The sequence below is a fragment of the Austrofundulus limnaeus genome, unplaced genomic scaffold (assembly GCF_001266775.1).
Source record: "Austrofundulus limnaeus strain Quisiro unplaced genomic scaffold, Austrofundulus_limnaeus-1.0 Scaffold29, whole genome shotgun sequence".
Taxonomy (NCBI): domain Eukaryota; kingdom Metazoa; phylum Chordata; class Actinopteri; order Cyprinodontiformes; family Rivulidae; genus Austrofundulus; species Austrofundulus limnaeus.
In genome coordinates this window covers 2,787,836-2,804,392 of record NW_013952431.1, presented here as the reverse complement: position 1 = coordinate 2,804,392, position 16,557 = coordinate 2,787,836, and the positions used below count along the sequence as shown (strand labels likewise).

The 16,557-nt window shown below is 38.5% G+C and overlaps 1 protein-coding gene across 4 annotated transcripts in view; it reads right to left on the bottom strand.

Moving 5' to 3' along the window:
• The window catches only part of zgc:172282 (leucine-rich repeat and fibronectin type III domain-containing protein 1-like protein), a 214,729-nt gene extending 199,345 nt beyond the window's left edge, over positions 1 to 15,384 (bottom strand). For 2 of the 4 annotated variants that reach the window (XM_014005338.1, XM_014005339.1), the window contains exon 1: positions 14,231 to 15,384. The gene's annotated coding sequence lies outside the window, so the exon portion shown is untranslated. The remainder of the gene's footprint in view (positions 1 to 14,230) is intronic. The other 2 variants (XM_014005341.1, XM_014005340.1) reach the window with 2 other exon arrangements.
• Positions 15,385 to 16,557: the final 1,173 nt, after the last annotated feature.

Genomic DNA, 16,557 nt, shown 5'->3' with positions numbered 1-16,557 from the left:
TATATATATATATGGAGAGCTATTGTTTTCATTCACGCATATTTTTTTCTCATATGTAAGACATAATGTAAAAAGCATACAGAATGTCTTTTAAAATAGCAAACGTTCCCTGTCATTAGGATCACCCAGAATGGAAAAGCTTTTAAGTGCTTAGTCTTCACTAAAAGATGGAATCTTTGTGCTCATTTTCACTCTCATCTTCAACACTAACTGTTTGCTACTTTAAGGAATTGTGCTCAAGCTGTGTGGCTGTAAAAGGCTTTCCTATAGCCTTACTTCAACATATATTTCCCTTTGGTATCCTTACACTAAATTTGAAAGCAGTTTTGCAAGTCAGACCAACATTCGGTTGAAAAATACAACTTGAAATTGGAAACTGAGACTCATCCTGATTAGTTCTTTATGTTGAAAGTAGAAGTATATAATGAGGTAAAAATAAATAATGATATCACTCGTGAATTTAGGCAGTTCTTTTATTTTATCTCAGCCACAATCAACTAAACTATGTGGGGGCTTTAAGAAAAGTGAAAGTCCATCAGATTGGCCAAAAAATATAAATTACCAGACAATGCATGAATAGAGAATATAATAGCCAAAATATGTATTGGAGTCCAAGTAATAGTGTTCCACACTGATATGGTGCACATTGATATCACAATGACTATAAATGTTTTATGCAATATACCTGAGGAAAAAATGCATTGCAGTCTGTTTTTGCCACATGAGAACTAATAATTACATTCACAACCTCCAACTTAAACAAACATTACTCGTTTCTTTATTTACTTAAAAGCAAGGACACTATATTCACAACCAAACATTTGATGAGTGAAATGACAGCACATAATGTATGTGTCTGGAAATGGCAACAAACTGACAAAAAGCACGAAAAAAGAAAACAATGATTGGTTACTACGTATCTTTGAATCTCCAGGTTTGTATGTATGGAAGCACTAACATACAGTATACATGAGCAAATGTGGCAACGCACATGTTGTCATCAAAGGTAAGAAAGTGCATCGCAGAGACAAGAAATTGGAGACTGAATGAAATATTGTTACAAGGAGAGACAAATTACAAAAAAAATGAAAGAACGAGTTATGGGAAGATGAAGAGAAACGAAAAATGAGCGCGAGAGTGATCAGAGTAAATGGTGTGAGAAGTGGTTAGAGTGAGGCATCCATCCATCATGCTGTCCTGCCTCTGTCAGACATGGGGAATAGATGGGGAGATATAGAGGAGAGAGCTGACACTCCTCCTCAATGTGCCGCCGCTCGCTATCTTGGTTGGCTTGTCAGGTCTGCTCTATCACCCCAGACCAAGACAATTACTGAGGAGAGGGGGAAAGATACAGTTACAGACAAAAACATGGATCCAGACAGAAAGACTGATGCTCACTGAAACACAGCTTACAATGTTTTGTCTCTCTGTATTTTATGGTAATGCATGTGAGGACCAGTATTACATTAGTCAGCCTTTGTACAGAAAAACAAAATTCAATTAAGAATTTGTTTAACTTGTTTCACTTTTATCAACACTGGATAGAAGTGTTATAAGCCATGCAAAGTATGTCCATCATTAGAAATACAGTATGTTCTGTAAAAAGGGATAATGATAATTTGAATTTCTGATGGAAAAATTAGTCACTGTAAAACACACAGCTCTCTCAGACAATATACTGATTCAGCTTCATGCTCAAAGACAAAAACACACCACTGCCATGGGTATTAATTCTGCATTAACCATAATATTATAATATTAGACCTTATACCCCACCTTCTTGGGTTCCATCAAGCTTATTAATCAGGCACTGATTGTGTTATCCCAGCAATGTTGAAGGAGCTTTAAGGAAATATGCTTGTATACATACACTTAACATATATCTTATTTAAGGATAAATAATTGTGTACAGGCAGCCAGAACTGGGACATTTTTTTATGAAGTTTCATGTTCACCCCATGCATGCGCTGGTTTCATCTTGGTACTCGGGTTTATCTACCCTGACCAGAAACATATATTTTAGATTAATTGACAAGTATAAGTTCATACTTGGTGTGAGTGTGAATGGTTGTTTGTCTTATTACCTCTGCCAATGGCAAGGTAATGTTTTCGGTTGCCTATGTCTGTCTGTCGGTCTGTCTGATGGTCTGTTGTTCTGTCGTTCTGTCTGTGGACGACATTACTCAAAAACTTGTGAACGGATTGTCATGACATTTACAACACATGTGGATACTGGCACAAGTAACACAGCATTAAATTTTGGTGATGTTCCGGATCATGATGCGGATACAGGATTTTTTTTCCTTTTAATCCTCTCTGATCGGCAAAGCTGTGATGCTTTCACAGGGCTTCTGTAAAAAACTGTGACAGCTTTCAGTGTTTGGACTTCAAACTTTATAAAAGTAATGTTAAAACCAGATGTAATGATGAATAATTATTGCCATAATGTGCACATTTTTACGCATTTGGTGCACATTTAGAGAATGTTTAGTGACCACGAAGTGCGTGACTGCACCATGAAACCCATTTTTCCCATTTCCTCAAACACACCACATTGTCGGTAGGCTTGTACACAGATCGATGAAGAATGAGGAAGAGGAGTGACGCGATGGACTTCAGACTCGGAGGTTGTTTGTTTGTTCATTTTTATTGTTTGTTTGTTCATTTTTATTGTTATTTAAATGAGGCCAGATCAAGTCGAGAGCTATTTGTGTACCCCCCCTATCCACCTCTCGCCAAACTTTGGGGAAAAAAGAATGTGCAGAGCATGGTTGTGACCACTGTGTATGGTCCTCACAAAGATAGGAAGACGTGTGTGTGTCTGTGTGATTAGATGGATGATGAAAACTCTGCTTTTTTGAATCACGTAGCACCGATGCAAAAGCTTTCAACAATAACGTTGGGTGACGAGTCTGACTTTTTTCCTTTTTTTTTCCCCCATTGGACTCCACCGGGAAGAAATTCCATGCATACTGCCTGCTTAAAGATCGTGTGAAGTAAAATGTAGTATTTTATTTTTTAAACTTTATAAATGTCATAAACGGATTGTTGTAAATGAGTACAAATTCTCTCAACTGTAGATATTTGAATTTAGCATACAACCTATCATCGGGGGTTTCATTGATTGACCAATGAGTGGAGAGTACGCTACACACTGCAGTTAGCTAATACTTTCACCAAGTAATTACTAAAAAAAAGCAGCTTTTTGGGAATTTGTTGGCAGCAGGGTGAAGTTATCTGCTAAGTTTTTTCCCTCATAAAATTGTTCCTTGGTGTGTTTGTTTTTCAATATCATTAGCATCGAAAGATTTGTTTAGTTTACACGTCCGTAATGCACACCCCCCTTTTTTGTGATCCACCAGTAACCTTTACAAGAGACAGTAGAAGAACCAATCAAATTTCGTGAAGACAAGCGACCTGAGAGCACGATTTGCAACGCTGCCGTCGCCATCGCGTCCCGTGTGTTGGGTTTCACCCTGGCTGCGATGACAGCCATTAATCGATGTAGTTTGTCGCTCCCCATGTGTCGAGCCCATTAAAGGGCAGTCTCGTGATGTCACGCAGCTGCCTTCAGTATAACCCCGCCCCTGTTGCTCTAATGGAAAAGAAAACAAACATTTTTCCCTCGGTTACATGAATGTTCAGGGTTGTGGGCGTGGTTTAAGCTCCTCCAGCGGACATGCCCTCAACATTCCAAATCACAGCTAACTGATATTTTTTTCATTACTTTTAACACATAATTTTATAAGGTTAACAGTATTTTTAATTGTTAAAACTTGGCTGGGTGATTTTTAACACATATTTCTGTGGTGTGACAACCTCAGAACACACATTTATTTTTAACTACACAGTCTTTGAATGTTCGCTACATCAGAACTTATTCGGCAAATGTGTTTCCATCTCTGCTTTTGTGCATTAACTCTGATACAGGATGGGGGAAATTGGACTTGGCGGAGGTTTGCACTCTCCGAGTGCTTCTAGTTTGWCTTTATGTGGCCCTGTGAAAGACTGGCAACCTTTCCCAACCTCTTGCACTATGACTGTTGGAGAAAAGCACCAGCTTCCCCATGACTCTGCATAGAAAAGCAGGAAAAAATGGATGGATAGTCATGCACAGCTGGATGTAGATTTGTGGCATCTGTAATGTTTAAAGATTGTTCAAGTTTTGATAAGTCTGAAAATATGCCAAAGTTGTTCAGTTTTTATTATTATTATTTTACATATCCTATTTTACTGTAAATTAAGATAATCACTGTACAATCTCTTGTTATATAAAACAAACTCAACATGACATTACCTTTAGGGTTAAGATGGGTTTCCCTGTGGGGATGAGGGGAACATTGTTTTGGAACAATGTTTACCATTTAAATTAGCCACCTTCACATTCTGAGACTTTCAACATACAACTAACTAAAACAGACAATATCTGAACTGAAATGACTAGTTGGTGTACAGAGCTGTCTTTTTTTATTTTTTATTTAGTTTTATTTATTTATTTATTTATTTTGGGGGGGTGACTGTCCTTCTTTGTACTGCAAAGTTATCAGCTTCAAATCTGTTTTTCACTGCAAAATGGATGTGTGGTGTGGGAGTATGTGAAAAGTGTCAAATGTGTGAGTATTACACTCTGCGGACGAGAGTTGGCAGCTCAGTAGCATAAGTTACTGAATCTGCACGTTTATTTAAAGAGGCTGCAAGAAAGAGGCATCCTTCATCTGTCACCATTTGTCTGTTCCGCTGTGCACTGATGGCCATAACAGTACAACCGCTAAGATTTGTAACCTATGCAATCACCACATGTGCCACCCATATCTAAAGATTTTTTTTGTAAACATCAGTACAGCAGGCAGTGGAAACACACATTATAAGGACAGCAGTGATTCAAAAATAACCTACATTTATAGCTGGTCATGGCACATTTGTAAGGACTCCATGGTATTTTGTTTAGCTAATTTTCAAAACTAAATACTAATAAATCTGTGACTTTTTTCATGTTTGCAGCTAACTTTTTCTTGATTGTATACCTATAAAACAAGAAATAAAGACATCCAAGAGTCCTCAATAAGTCCCCTCTATATTCAGCCATAAGAATTTCTTGAAATGATAAAGGTTACATCAAACATATAAATATTCAGCTCTAAAACATAATAAAAGCCAAAACAAAGGCGACGTTTCAAGTAAATTGTTAAGAAAAAGATATTTGACACAAACACATCAAAGACCAATTACAGTCATACAGTATGTTTAAAAAAAGAAAATGATTTATGTATTTAATAGCTCAGGATTGATCACAGCACTGCAATGCCATTTCCATGCTGTTAGTGCATGTCAAATTCTTTAAAAGCAGCACTACTTGTAAAAGCCTTTCAATAAAACAATTTAGGGCTTTTATTCCAAAGCAGCTGAAGAAATCTTAAGTAATCTTGATTGACAACTCACATTTACAAACAGTTGTTTTAAATTATAATTATTATTTGAAAAATTCATCTTATTTTCTGTCACTTAAAGGATATGGAGCCAACAACAGTGAACCATAAAGCCCCAACATATACAGAATATCCTCAAGCAAGCTGCAGTGTCATTTCTGCACATGCCACACTTAATAAATTGAAAGTGCTAATGGGTCACCACAAAATATGTAAATTTAATACTTTAATCATGCTATTTGATTCCATACTTTTCTTGAGTTCAGCAGAGTGGCAAAATGGGTTCTGGCTAATGCTTTCACCATTCATGGGCAATCAAATCAACTCGTTCTCTCCTTTTCCTCTTAGAGCAGTCTGCTTTCATTGCTGCATGTGAGAGAGTAAAGCTAATGCAGTAATGCGTGAATGTGTTTCTAATCTCTGATTAGGAGAGCACCAGAAAGGAAGGRCATTTAACTCATCCAAATCAAACATACATGCAGTATATATTTTTCACAATAAGATGAGCAGGAAACTCTGAGTTTCTGTTAAAGCAGTGGTTCAAAACTTTTAGGTGAAGTTCATTTTTTATTTTATTTATTTTATTTTTTGCATGTTCTATCCATGCATGTATGGCTTTTCTCTGGCCCCTTTGATTTCCTCCAAAGACAAAAAACATCACTTTTAAGCTAAGCCAGAAGACAACCTAACATGCACGTATTTGATCTGTGGGAGAAAACCCACACAAGAACAAGAAGAATACGCAAATGCTACACAGAAAGACCCCAGGTTCAAACCAGAGATCAAACCCAGGAGGCATCATTGATAACCACTTCCCTTTTAAGCCAGATTTCTGAGGAACATGCATTTGTGGGATGAGCAGTAGAGCTGAGTATGTGGGTTGTACATGAAAAATGTCAAATCTTCTCTGCCAAACAGCTTATTTGGCAGTTGCTATTTACATTGTTTTAAGCTTCTGGTACCCCCAGGTGCTGCCAGTCAGGTGTTTGGTATAAGAATAATAGTCTACAGGCATTGTTGCAGATAAAACATAAAGTTGTGTTGAGAATTCCTGTGGATAGCAGTTGACATAATTCACTTACAGTATATGTTAACATTGTAGAAAATGTTCATCCAGTCATGGCAACAGCATCCTCTTACTGTATATTAGTAACATTTACTTGCAGGATAAAGTACTTTATAAAGTTGCTAAAAGTGATCAGAAATGCATCAAGGAACACCACATTTACCCAAAGTTATTGACCTCAACCTCAAATATCTCTGATTGACTGCCAGCATCCAAGTTGCTATCTGAATACATTAACACTTTATTAGAGCTACAGTATTTGAATGGCTTGAAAATATTTAATATAATCTCAAGCTATTGATTTTAATGAAATGGATAATGTGTGTTTTACCTTTCTGTTCTAGAAGCTGTGCAAAAAATACTAGAAAGACTGAAATCGTATATATTTTTAAATTACAAAACCTGCACAGCTGCGTAAAACCTTGCAGGATGCGATAACAAAAAATACTTTTGAAAGAAAAAAAATTCTAAAATCACTAAGATGCGTTGCTGGTTGAGGATAAATACTGAAAATAATACAAAGACAGTTCTAAAGGATAACATCTGAAACCTAACATGATGCTGTTAGGTTTTTTTTTTTTTTTTTTTGTCCTTCTGCCTGCTCAACACAGCACCATTCTAATGCCATCCTGCTTGGCATTCAGCACACCACTTGCTGTCTTTTTCCTAGTAGCCCACCCCCCATCTCCCCATTTTCCACCTTCTCCTCACCTCTCACTCTTTTTCAGCAGCACGTCTTGCCCACTTTTCCCCAGTGAGACAGGGTTGYGTTACTGAACCAGCATCTGTTTCCACACATGTGCTGCCACAGAAATGTGCTTTAACTAGGTAGTTATTCCAACCTACTGAAGAAAGTAAAATATTTTCTGTCCTGAAAATCATCACAAAGACACAATGTAAACAAACAAACTAGATGTCAGTGCATTGTTATAAAATGAAGACMTATGGTTTTATTTGAGTTTGTTCTCTTTCATCCCAGCAAATGATCCATTTAACACCCATCTATCCATCCAACCATTGCCTATTCAGGACATGTTCAGCTTGAGTTAAGATTCCCAGAGCTCCTTTTCTCCAGCTACCTCTTTTAAGTCTGAAGGTCTCCTAAGGTCTTCTCAGGCCAGCTGTGAGATACATCTTCAGTGAATATTGAATCTGCCCCAGGCCTCTGCCAGAGGGACATGTTCATAACACCTCCCAAAGGAGGTTTTTGGAAGGCATTCTTACTAAATGTTCAAACCACCTCAGTTGGCTTCATTTGCACCAAATGAGCAGCGACTCTAATCTCTGAGCTCCTCCCACACGGCTGAGCTCTTCATTTCCTAAGGGTGACACTACCTCTCTAAAGAGCATGTTCTATTCAGTCACCATTTCATTTTTGTCATTGCATATTATGATCACAAGTAAGGTTTGCGATGTAAAATATGATAAACAGTTGCAGCTTTGCTGTAAAATCCAGCTCTTTCTGCATCACAACAAACAAATATGCTGTCTTCATCATTGCAGATGACATCCTGGTTTACCTAACAGCTCATCATTAACCCCACTAGTGAGCGTGAGACCAACGTACTTAACCTCCTCCACTTGACACTGTCACTCCCAAACATTTTCCAGATAAGGACCATAACCTCTGACTTTGTAATCTTTATCCCAGCTGTTCCACTCTCAAATGCAAACCACTCCATTCCCTGTTAACGGGTCCTTGCTTGATTAGTCCAAAACATGTTGTACAGTAATTAAATCATATTCAAAAACCAAGAGTAGGATTTGAAGGCTCCTGAACTGGAAATGCTTCACTCCATGACTGCACCTGAAATGCTTTCTTTTCAAGGTAAGAAGAGGTGGAAAATGATAACCTAGTCTAAAACAAGAGATAATTCTGACCTATTACTATCAATGAAACCAAGTTGCAGGGACAAAATGTTTTTTTTTTTTTAGCAGGGGACTTGAAGATTCATAGTCTCAAAGTATTTTTAACAAAGTATGTTTGGGACAAATCATAAAAAAGCACGGTTCGGTAGATGAGATGTCAAATGACTAAAAGCCATGAAATTTCTTGTTGATTTGAAAATGGCCTTGTGATGCCAACCCAAGAAAATGTCTTGGGTTTTGTCTGGTGAAATTAGTACTAGAAATGTATCAGCCACTTTAAATTGTTTGTTTGGCAAGAGTTTTAAACAGTCAGGCATTAGGACCACAAGGCACATTCCTGAAGTCATGTTGTGAACGGCATCATGTCTTCCTGCAACCTATGAAGAAATGAGTTGAGGGGGAGTCCCTGTCACACATCTCTGTCACGCTTCACCCCTGAAGCTGAGACAATTAAGTTTGAACCTCTTGTATATCCATTTGAGTTGAGAGGAAAAGAGTCAAACAAACTTTGAAGTGGAGTTGAATTGACGGTACAATTCAGTAAGAATGTGGAAATAAACTGCCCTCCCTGGAGTTCAAAGGTTACACAGCTTTAATAAGAAGTTAGAGGTTTGGTTGAAGCCATGTTTTTGGTGCAAAAAATAATCAAAGAATCAGACAAAGGAGATATTAATCAATTGATTTTGCGGCAAAAGCTTATTTCTCAAAAGAATTGTTAAATTTTTGACACGTCTTGTTTTGTTTTGTTTTTTTGTTTGTTTTTTTGTTTGTTTGTTTGTTTGTTTTTTTTTTTTTTTTTTTTTTTTTGTGGACCCAGAACTCATCTCATGAGATGAATGTCTTATTACATCACTACTGTTTGGGCAATCTCCAATACACCTTCTATTATCCCTATGAGCCTAAAAAGTGTACCATGACAAGGATTAACATACCCTCACCCCCTCACCAAGTTCAAGTTTCACATTTGATTATCAGTCAGACTTTCTTGTCGTGCATCTTGTCAACTGGGGTAACTGAGAAATAAGACMCCCCCCCCCCCACCCCAGTTGAAACACTGTCACTGTGGTTTATCTAAACAATGTGTATTAAACAAGACAGCCCAATCTGGGCCAACTCAGGGGAATTCCATCCACTTCTGGGACTCAGCCATTACTGACTCATTTAACTAATTCAGGAACTTGGAAATTCTGCCTTGTGAATCTAAGCTTTAAAGTACTTTTCTAAAGCTATAAAACTTTTTTCTTTGAAATAGAAAAAGTAAGTTTCTCTGTGTGGGCTCAATTTCTGTCCTTACCTGCTGTCTCACACAAACCACATCAACCAATCTTTCACTTCTCCAGAATTTGAACTTTTCCTCAGCTTCATTTTTCATTTTGACACTGACAGAATAAAAAAAATGATATAGTTAATGCTAAAGATAGGTGGCTTTATTGTTCAAAATTTGTTCAAACAATGTCTGGAATGTTTTGCTATATGCTCCTTGAAAAGTTAGACGCCCACTAACATAACAGAACTGTGCCATTCAGCATTGATGACTGCTGTCAACCAGTGAGACCATTTATTTTATACCTCTAAATAATGTAGGCGGAGAAGTTTATATGTGTAGTAAATTCCGTACATAATGACTGTTATAAGTGCTTTCCATCTGGTTTAGGAAGAGCTGCAGTACAAAAGAATGAAATTAGAGATGGGAAAAATGGAGAAATAAAAGGCCTCAATTTCCTTTTTTTACAATGAAATTTTCTAGATGTCAAAGAAAAACATTGCCAAATGTAAAACAAACGTTAAAAATCAATACAGGATGGGATGTGATCTTATGACCTTCTCACTGAGAGGTGACAACTCCAACAACTACAACAACATACTGCCCATAAAAGAGATCAGTCCTAAATTTATGTTTTATAAATCACTAAATAGACTCCACTCCTTCCATATGAAACCCCTTTCCATCCTGTTTTGACTCAAAAAGGATCAATAAATTGTAAACATGATCAAGCACTTCATATTGTCAGCTTTTGCTCAACCAGTCATGTTAGTGGACTTTTGAGCAATTCCCATATTCTGAATTCTATCAATCCATCAAAAAAGAAGAAATCATTCAGCTAATCTGTAACATATCCCTTTAAATGATAGAACAGCAGTGTGCGTATAATTGTTGCAATAAAAAAATACATGTTAGAACATGGTTTGACAGCAGTTTTCCTCTCTCATTTTCTCTTTCTGGCCCAATATTTTCCTTCAGTATGTTTTCTGAAATATTTAGCCTAAACCCCCAATAAGCCAAGAGGATTATGGAGCACCACTTTCACAGCCTGTTTTTATTCGGAAAATCAAGGTCAAACATGGGTCTAACCCCTTTTTTCTACTTTGCCTCACATGAGTTCAGATTATAAATGGCCATATATGAGTCAATCCAGTTTATCTTTTGATACAAATGAGATATTAAAAGTGCAATAATGAGCTACATTAAAAGCTGGTGTCCTCAGTTCAAACAGAGGCAAAGGGCTGGATTAACTGTGTCCAAGAACATCACTGTTCAAACTGTAACCAAGCTAATCTTCAGAAGTTAGAACATGTCAATTTGAAAGTGCTACAAGAGGGAACTGGATTACAAGATGGCTTATTACTCATCTGTGTAAAAATTGCTCAATTATATACGTATATGAAACCATATTTAGGCYAGTAGTGCTTACACATTAGCATGCCCCTCAGTCAAGGTAGCAGGAAGGATGGTCATGTTGGCTCCCAGCAGACATTTAAGGGATGCAAYAAAACTTGAAGGACACCTATATAGATTACATCCTCCACTAAAGCCCATGCCCCATTTGTTCCATTTAAAAGATAGTGATTTGGATCCAATYAAAATGAGATGGCTCCTATTTTTCTCATCTTATACATCTCACCTGAGTTGAATGTGATTCAGCCACCCTGTTTGTGCATGTTGTTGCTAAAAGTGTCCAGACACAGCCAATTCGCAGACCGAGCATGAGATTTACATGACTGCCATTTTTTACACATTTCCATTCCAAATGTTCACTTTCTTTAGCAGTCATGAATGATTTCTTTAATAAGCACACTGTCAAACAAAGAACACAATGCAGCACTGAAGCAGCTACTTTATTCTTGTTGATACATGTTTTYAATCATACTGAATGGTCCGTTTGATCAGAAGAAATCTGAGGGAGGCAAAGAGTTCAGTATGCAAAATGTCATGATAAAGATACATCAATGTTATTGTAAAAATGTTAACTTTTAAGAGTGGCAATTATTAGACAATGTTGTTAGCTAATTTTTCAACTGTAGACAGCATAGAGAAGATGCTTTAGTTAATTTATCCATCCATCCATCCATCCATCCATCCAACATTTTCCTTTCAGCGTAACCGGGTTTACTGGTGCCCACATCCAGCAGTAACTGTGTAAGAGGCAGGGGGCAACCTGGACAGGTCTTAAGTCCATCACAAGGGCCACACAGAGAATAGAGACAAATGAGACAAACACCCATTTACACTCGCACTCACGACTAAGGACAATTTGGAGTTGTATTTAGTTTATGATTATAAATAATATTATTAGACATAATAAGTTTAATTATTTGTATTGTTTTGAGTTAAATTTATGGCTCAGAGTGTTTTGTGTCACATTGTTTTTATAGTATCTCAGCCTAGATGTCAAAGATTCACCTGTCTTTCATTAGTAATCAGCATACCTATCGTCACTTTGAAATCACTCTCCCCAATACACACAGCGTTGTTTTTTTTATTGATTTGTCATATCACATTGAGTTAGTATTTGCTGAGCCACAAGTTGCCATGATAATCATGTTTTCTGAGGAACAGACATAGAACAATCATACAGAACGCCGACACAAACTAGAAATCCAACCTCAACCTGCAACCCTGACAGTGTGTCACATGACAAAAACACATGAAAAATACCTAGAGAGGGAGAACCTTTGGTCATCATGTATTTTTTTATTTTATTATTAGTTTTTGTTGTTTTGTTTTTGCGGAATTTTATAAAAGAGACATGGCAGTTTTAATAAACTGCATGCTTCTGGTTTCATATTCTAGGCTCAGCTACAATGGAAGTTAATAGGAGTTTGTACTGTATGTGCACACTCTGCACTCTGGAATAATTAAAAAATAAATAGCCTGTATTTGGGACACCTTGAGTGAAAAAAGACAAAAAGGCACATGTTGATGTATAAACTGTTTAAGAAGTAGAAATTAGTGGAAAAATTAAGTGTATGTTTTCAATAGTTTGGAAAAATGACAACTCAAATATTACAGTAGACAATATCATCACACTAACATTTCATGACAAAAACACCAAAAAATACTCAAACTTAAACGGTAAATGTGTAAAAACTGTACTAAATATAAAAATAACAGCAATGTCATATAAAGTCCTGTTTGCAATCACTGTTTCAACTCTGAAATGTGCCTCAAATTAAGAGTTTCAAAAGGGGATGGGTTTTCTCACTCCTTTTTTTCTTAAGATACCATTGTTTAGCAGATTTTTGCTAACATACTGTACAATGCACTAAAATACACCATTCTTGCTCAAGGTGCATGTTTTGATAGTAGATTTTTTTTAGATGAGAGTTGTAAAGGAGTCGAACGCTTCAGTGCTTATGAACTGGCACTTCATGTTCAAAGACTTTTTAAAAAATGATCTTCCWGATAGAATTTTAAGTCATTTCCCAACAAGATGCCATAATCCACACAGAAAATAACAAAAAAATGAACAAGACTAAAATACCAAAGTATTGTTTTTGATGAACCAATTGGGACAGAAACCGCAAAAACCAGCTGGTACCTTCCTTAGAAACTCATTAACTCTTGCACATGTAATTATGTGTGTTTAAGGTGGCTTAAAACCATTGTGCACCCAATCAAAATGCAAATGGGGCAGGGAGCAAGGAGAAGATCCACCAGGTAAAGAAGCAGCTGATGAGCTGACACAGCAAACTAAACTATTGGCTAAATGCCTTCTGTGGTTCCCCTCCTTCTCCTCCTCTTCCCGGTGTGCATCTCTGTGTCTCCATGGTGCAGCAACTTCCATTACACAGCAGAATGTGGGATAATGCTGGATGGTCTCTACAGCACTGACTGATGCTGTTCCACACTCCCGGCATCACACTGTTCAGACCTCTCCTGAGGGATTGTTCCTTCACAAGCTGCAACACCTTTTCTCTGTTTTCATTCCTCTTTCTACTCCGTCCCCACCACTCCCCTGCTAAAACTGTTCAACTCCCAATCCGTTTGACTCCATTAACTTCCACTGCTTACCTTTCCAGCACATCGCCCTCTCCTGCTACACCCCATCCACTCCCCCTTTTCCTCTATCGCCCAACTCATCCCCTTTCCCTCTCTTCTCCCCCATTTCTGTGTTGCATGTACTCCTCTCATAACAACTCTCCCTTTTAGACCTCTCCAGCTTCCCTTCAACCTCGCTTCCAGCCATCTGCCACCCCACCCCACCCCACCCCCAGCACAACTCTTAATCCTGTTCACCTCTTTCCCCTTCTTCGGCCACTTTCCTGGCCTGGCTCATCTGTCTTATCTTCTCTGCAGTTGCAGACCTTTACTCTTCCTTCATCCCTCCACTCTGACCCTCCCTCCCTCCCACATCACGCCTTTAATCCAGCAACATCTTTGAATCGTACGGGAGATAAATCACCAGCGCCATTATCTCCCCCATCTGCCATCCCTTCTTTTTTTCTTTTTTTTTAATCAGTCTACTTACACTTAACTCCTTTTAAAATTACTAAAAAAGACAGAGAAAACGTGAGCAAGATGCAGGAAACCGTGATGGAGTGAAACTGGACATATGCTGAGAAGGAAGAAAAAAGACAGAAACTGTACCTGCGCGTCTTCTCTACCCTCCTCTCTCTCCTCCTGTTAGGTAATATCTCCTCACTTGAAACAGGTGATCTCGTTTCAGCAACGGGGCTGCTCAATAATCCTCATTCTGGTCTTTTTTAAAATATATTTATTCAAGCCAAAAATAGAAAAAAAAAGAGAAAAAAAATCATATCCACTTTATTTTAAATCCCCTCTTCCACCCTTCTGGGTTCGTGCCGCGCCAGGATGGTCGCGCCGCGGGCTCCTCTAGGATGCTGATGGTGGGSTGGTGAAACAAGGCGTTTCAGTTGAGTTCCCGTTGAGTTTGCACCACAAAGGCGCGCCCCCCACTTTTTCCTTCTAACCTGCAGCAGTCCACTGATTGTCAGCTGGTGATCCTCTAGAGGGTGTGTTGAGGGGGGCGCAGGAATAGAGACGCCGTTAAACCGGCGTGTCGCCGCCACCACCTCCTCCTCCTCCTCTGTGCGCGCTCATTTCTGTGAACACTCCGTTAATCGGGGAAACACTCAGCCGCCCCAGAGCTGATCCTCTCTCAGATCCAGTGTGTGAGGAACGGAACTATAGTTAGTAGAATAAATAAATAAAACACTTAGTTATTTTTGCTCAGGTGGTCGTATTTTCCCGTGGATGCTCAGCAGCTGCCCGTCATCGTGAAGCACCACATTTCACTCCTGAACACATAGATCCTTGCATCTGATATTAGGCTTCTCCCAGATTAGGACTAATAAGAATATAAATAATCCCGCGATGGTTTATGCGTCCCAAGATCGTCCACAATCAGAAAAAAATAAAAAAAAAAACAATATTATAACAATGTGAGAATAAAAAAAAGAGAGAGAAAGATCAAATCACAGCTTGATCCCGGTTTCTTCTTCCCCGTCTTTAGGAACAGAAGTGACTTTGTTTTGACCTCTCCTCCTCCTCCTCTCTCCGCATCTCTCCCGGACTGGATGCCCGGTGGATGGCAGGTTGGAGATGCAAGCTTTAAAACGAGAAAGGTGTCCTTATCTTCTGCTTATCTACGAAGAAAAAAAATCAAGCAAAACGTGTCCTGATCCGCCACAGTCTCCGTCCCCCTTTTCTCCCGCAGTTACTTTCACACTGTTCGGCGGTTTGTCCCGGGAGGCGATCCGCCCACAAGCTCCCTTCTCTCTCCGGTGTCTCTCCCTCCTCAGCGCGTGCGCGCGTGTGTGTGCGTGAGTCGGAGTGCTGCACCGTCTACAGACAAGTCGCAGCTCCAGGATTAGGCTGCAAGCTGCTAATAACAGATGGATGCGTTCTGACGACGGTGAGTGATGCGATCCGCCGAGGCGTTCGCCCGGGAGATGAAGCTGATACAGTTTAGGGTCTGCCAGCAGACACACTTCACGCACACACACACACACACACACACATGCACACACATGGATGGAGGTTGTCAAAGCGTGGGGCGGGTACTTCAAGAGGGCCACGTGAATGCATTTCTTCATGGCTATTTCAAGATGCACTTGATATGCATGTATCAGAGGTTAAGTATGTAGAATAATAAATAGTGACACTAAAAGTATAACAAAACCAGTTAGATTGTATTTTTTGTTAATAAAGATAGGAAGATTAAAAATTACAGTTAAATTGGTTACAAAAAGATAATATTGGATCATTTATCACATTTAAAAATGAACTTTTCTCATGCAAGTTTTTATGGAGCCCATGAGGCGACATGGGGGGATATTTTTCTCTTGCGTTCTCACGCAATACTCTTGCGTTACCTTTCAGTATTTTTGCGTTACCTCGCAATACTTTGCATTACCTCACAAAACCTTTTTGCATTACCTCGCAAATGTTTGCATCCCCTCGCAAAATTGTTTTGCGTTCCCACGCAAAAGTTTGTTTTGTACATGAATTGAATTAAATCTGACTTCTTTTGAAATATCCGGTTACCAAAACAGGATGTGTCGCCACAAGTTAGTGAAATTGACATTGATGTTGCATGGCTGTACTGTGTTAAAATATCATCATATGATATACTTCCATGCCTGGCTGTGTAATATATTCATTCTGAAGCTGAATTAAAGTAGTAGGCTAACTCGCTAATGGTGAACATTGAATTTGTTAACAAACTGGTAGGCACAACAGCGACTTTTGTGAGGAAATGCAATAATATTGCGTAGGAATGCAAATGATAAAAATATATCCCATGTCCCCTCCTGGGCTCCGTACATTTTTGATCAGGAAATGTTTTTTTTTTCTTTTTCCCACACTGAAAATGTTGCCAGGATCTTCACTTGCATGTGTAACACTACCAAACTTAATAACATCTTGTCCTAATTGATGTAGATGTATATATA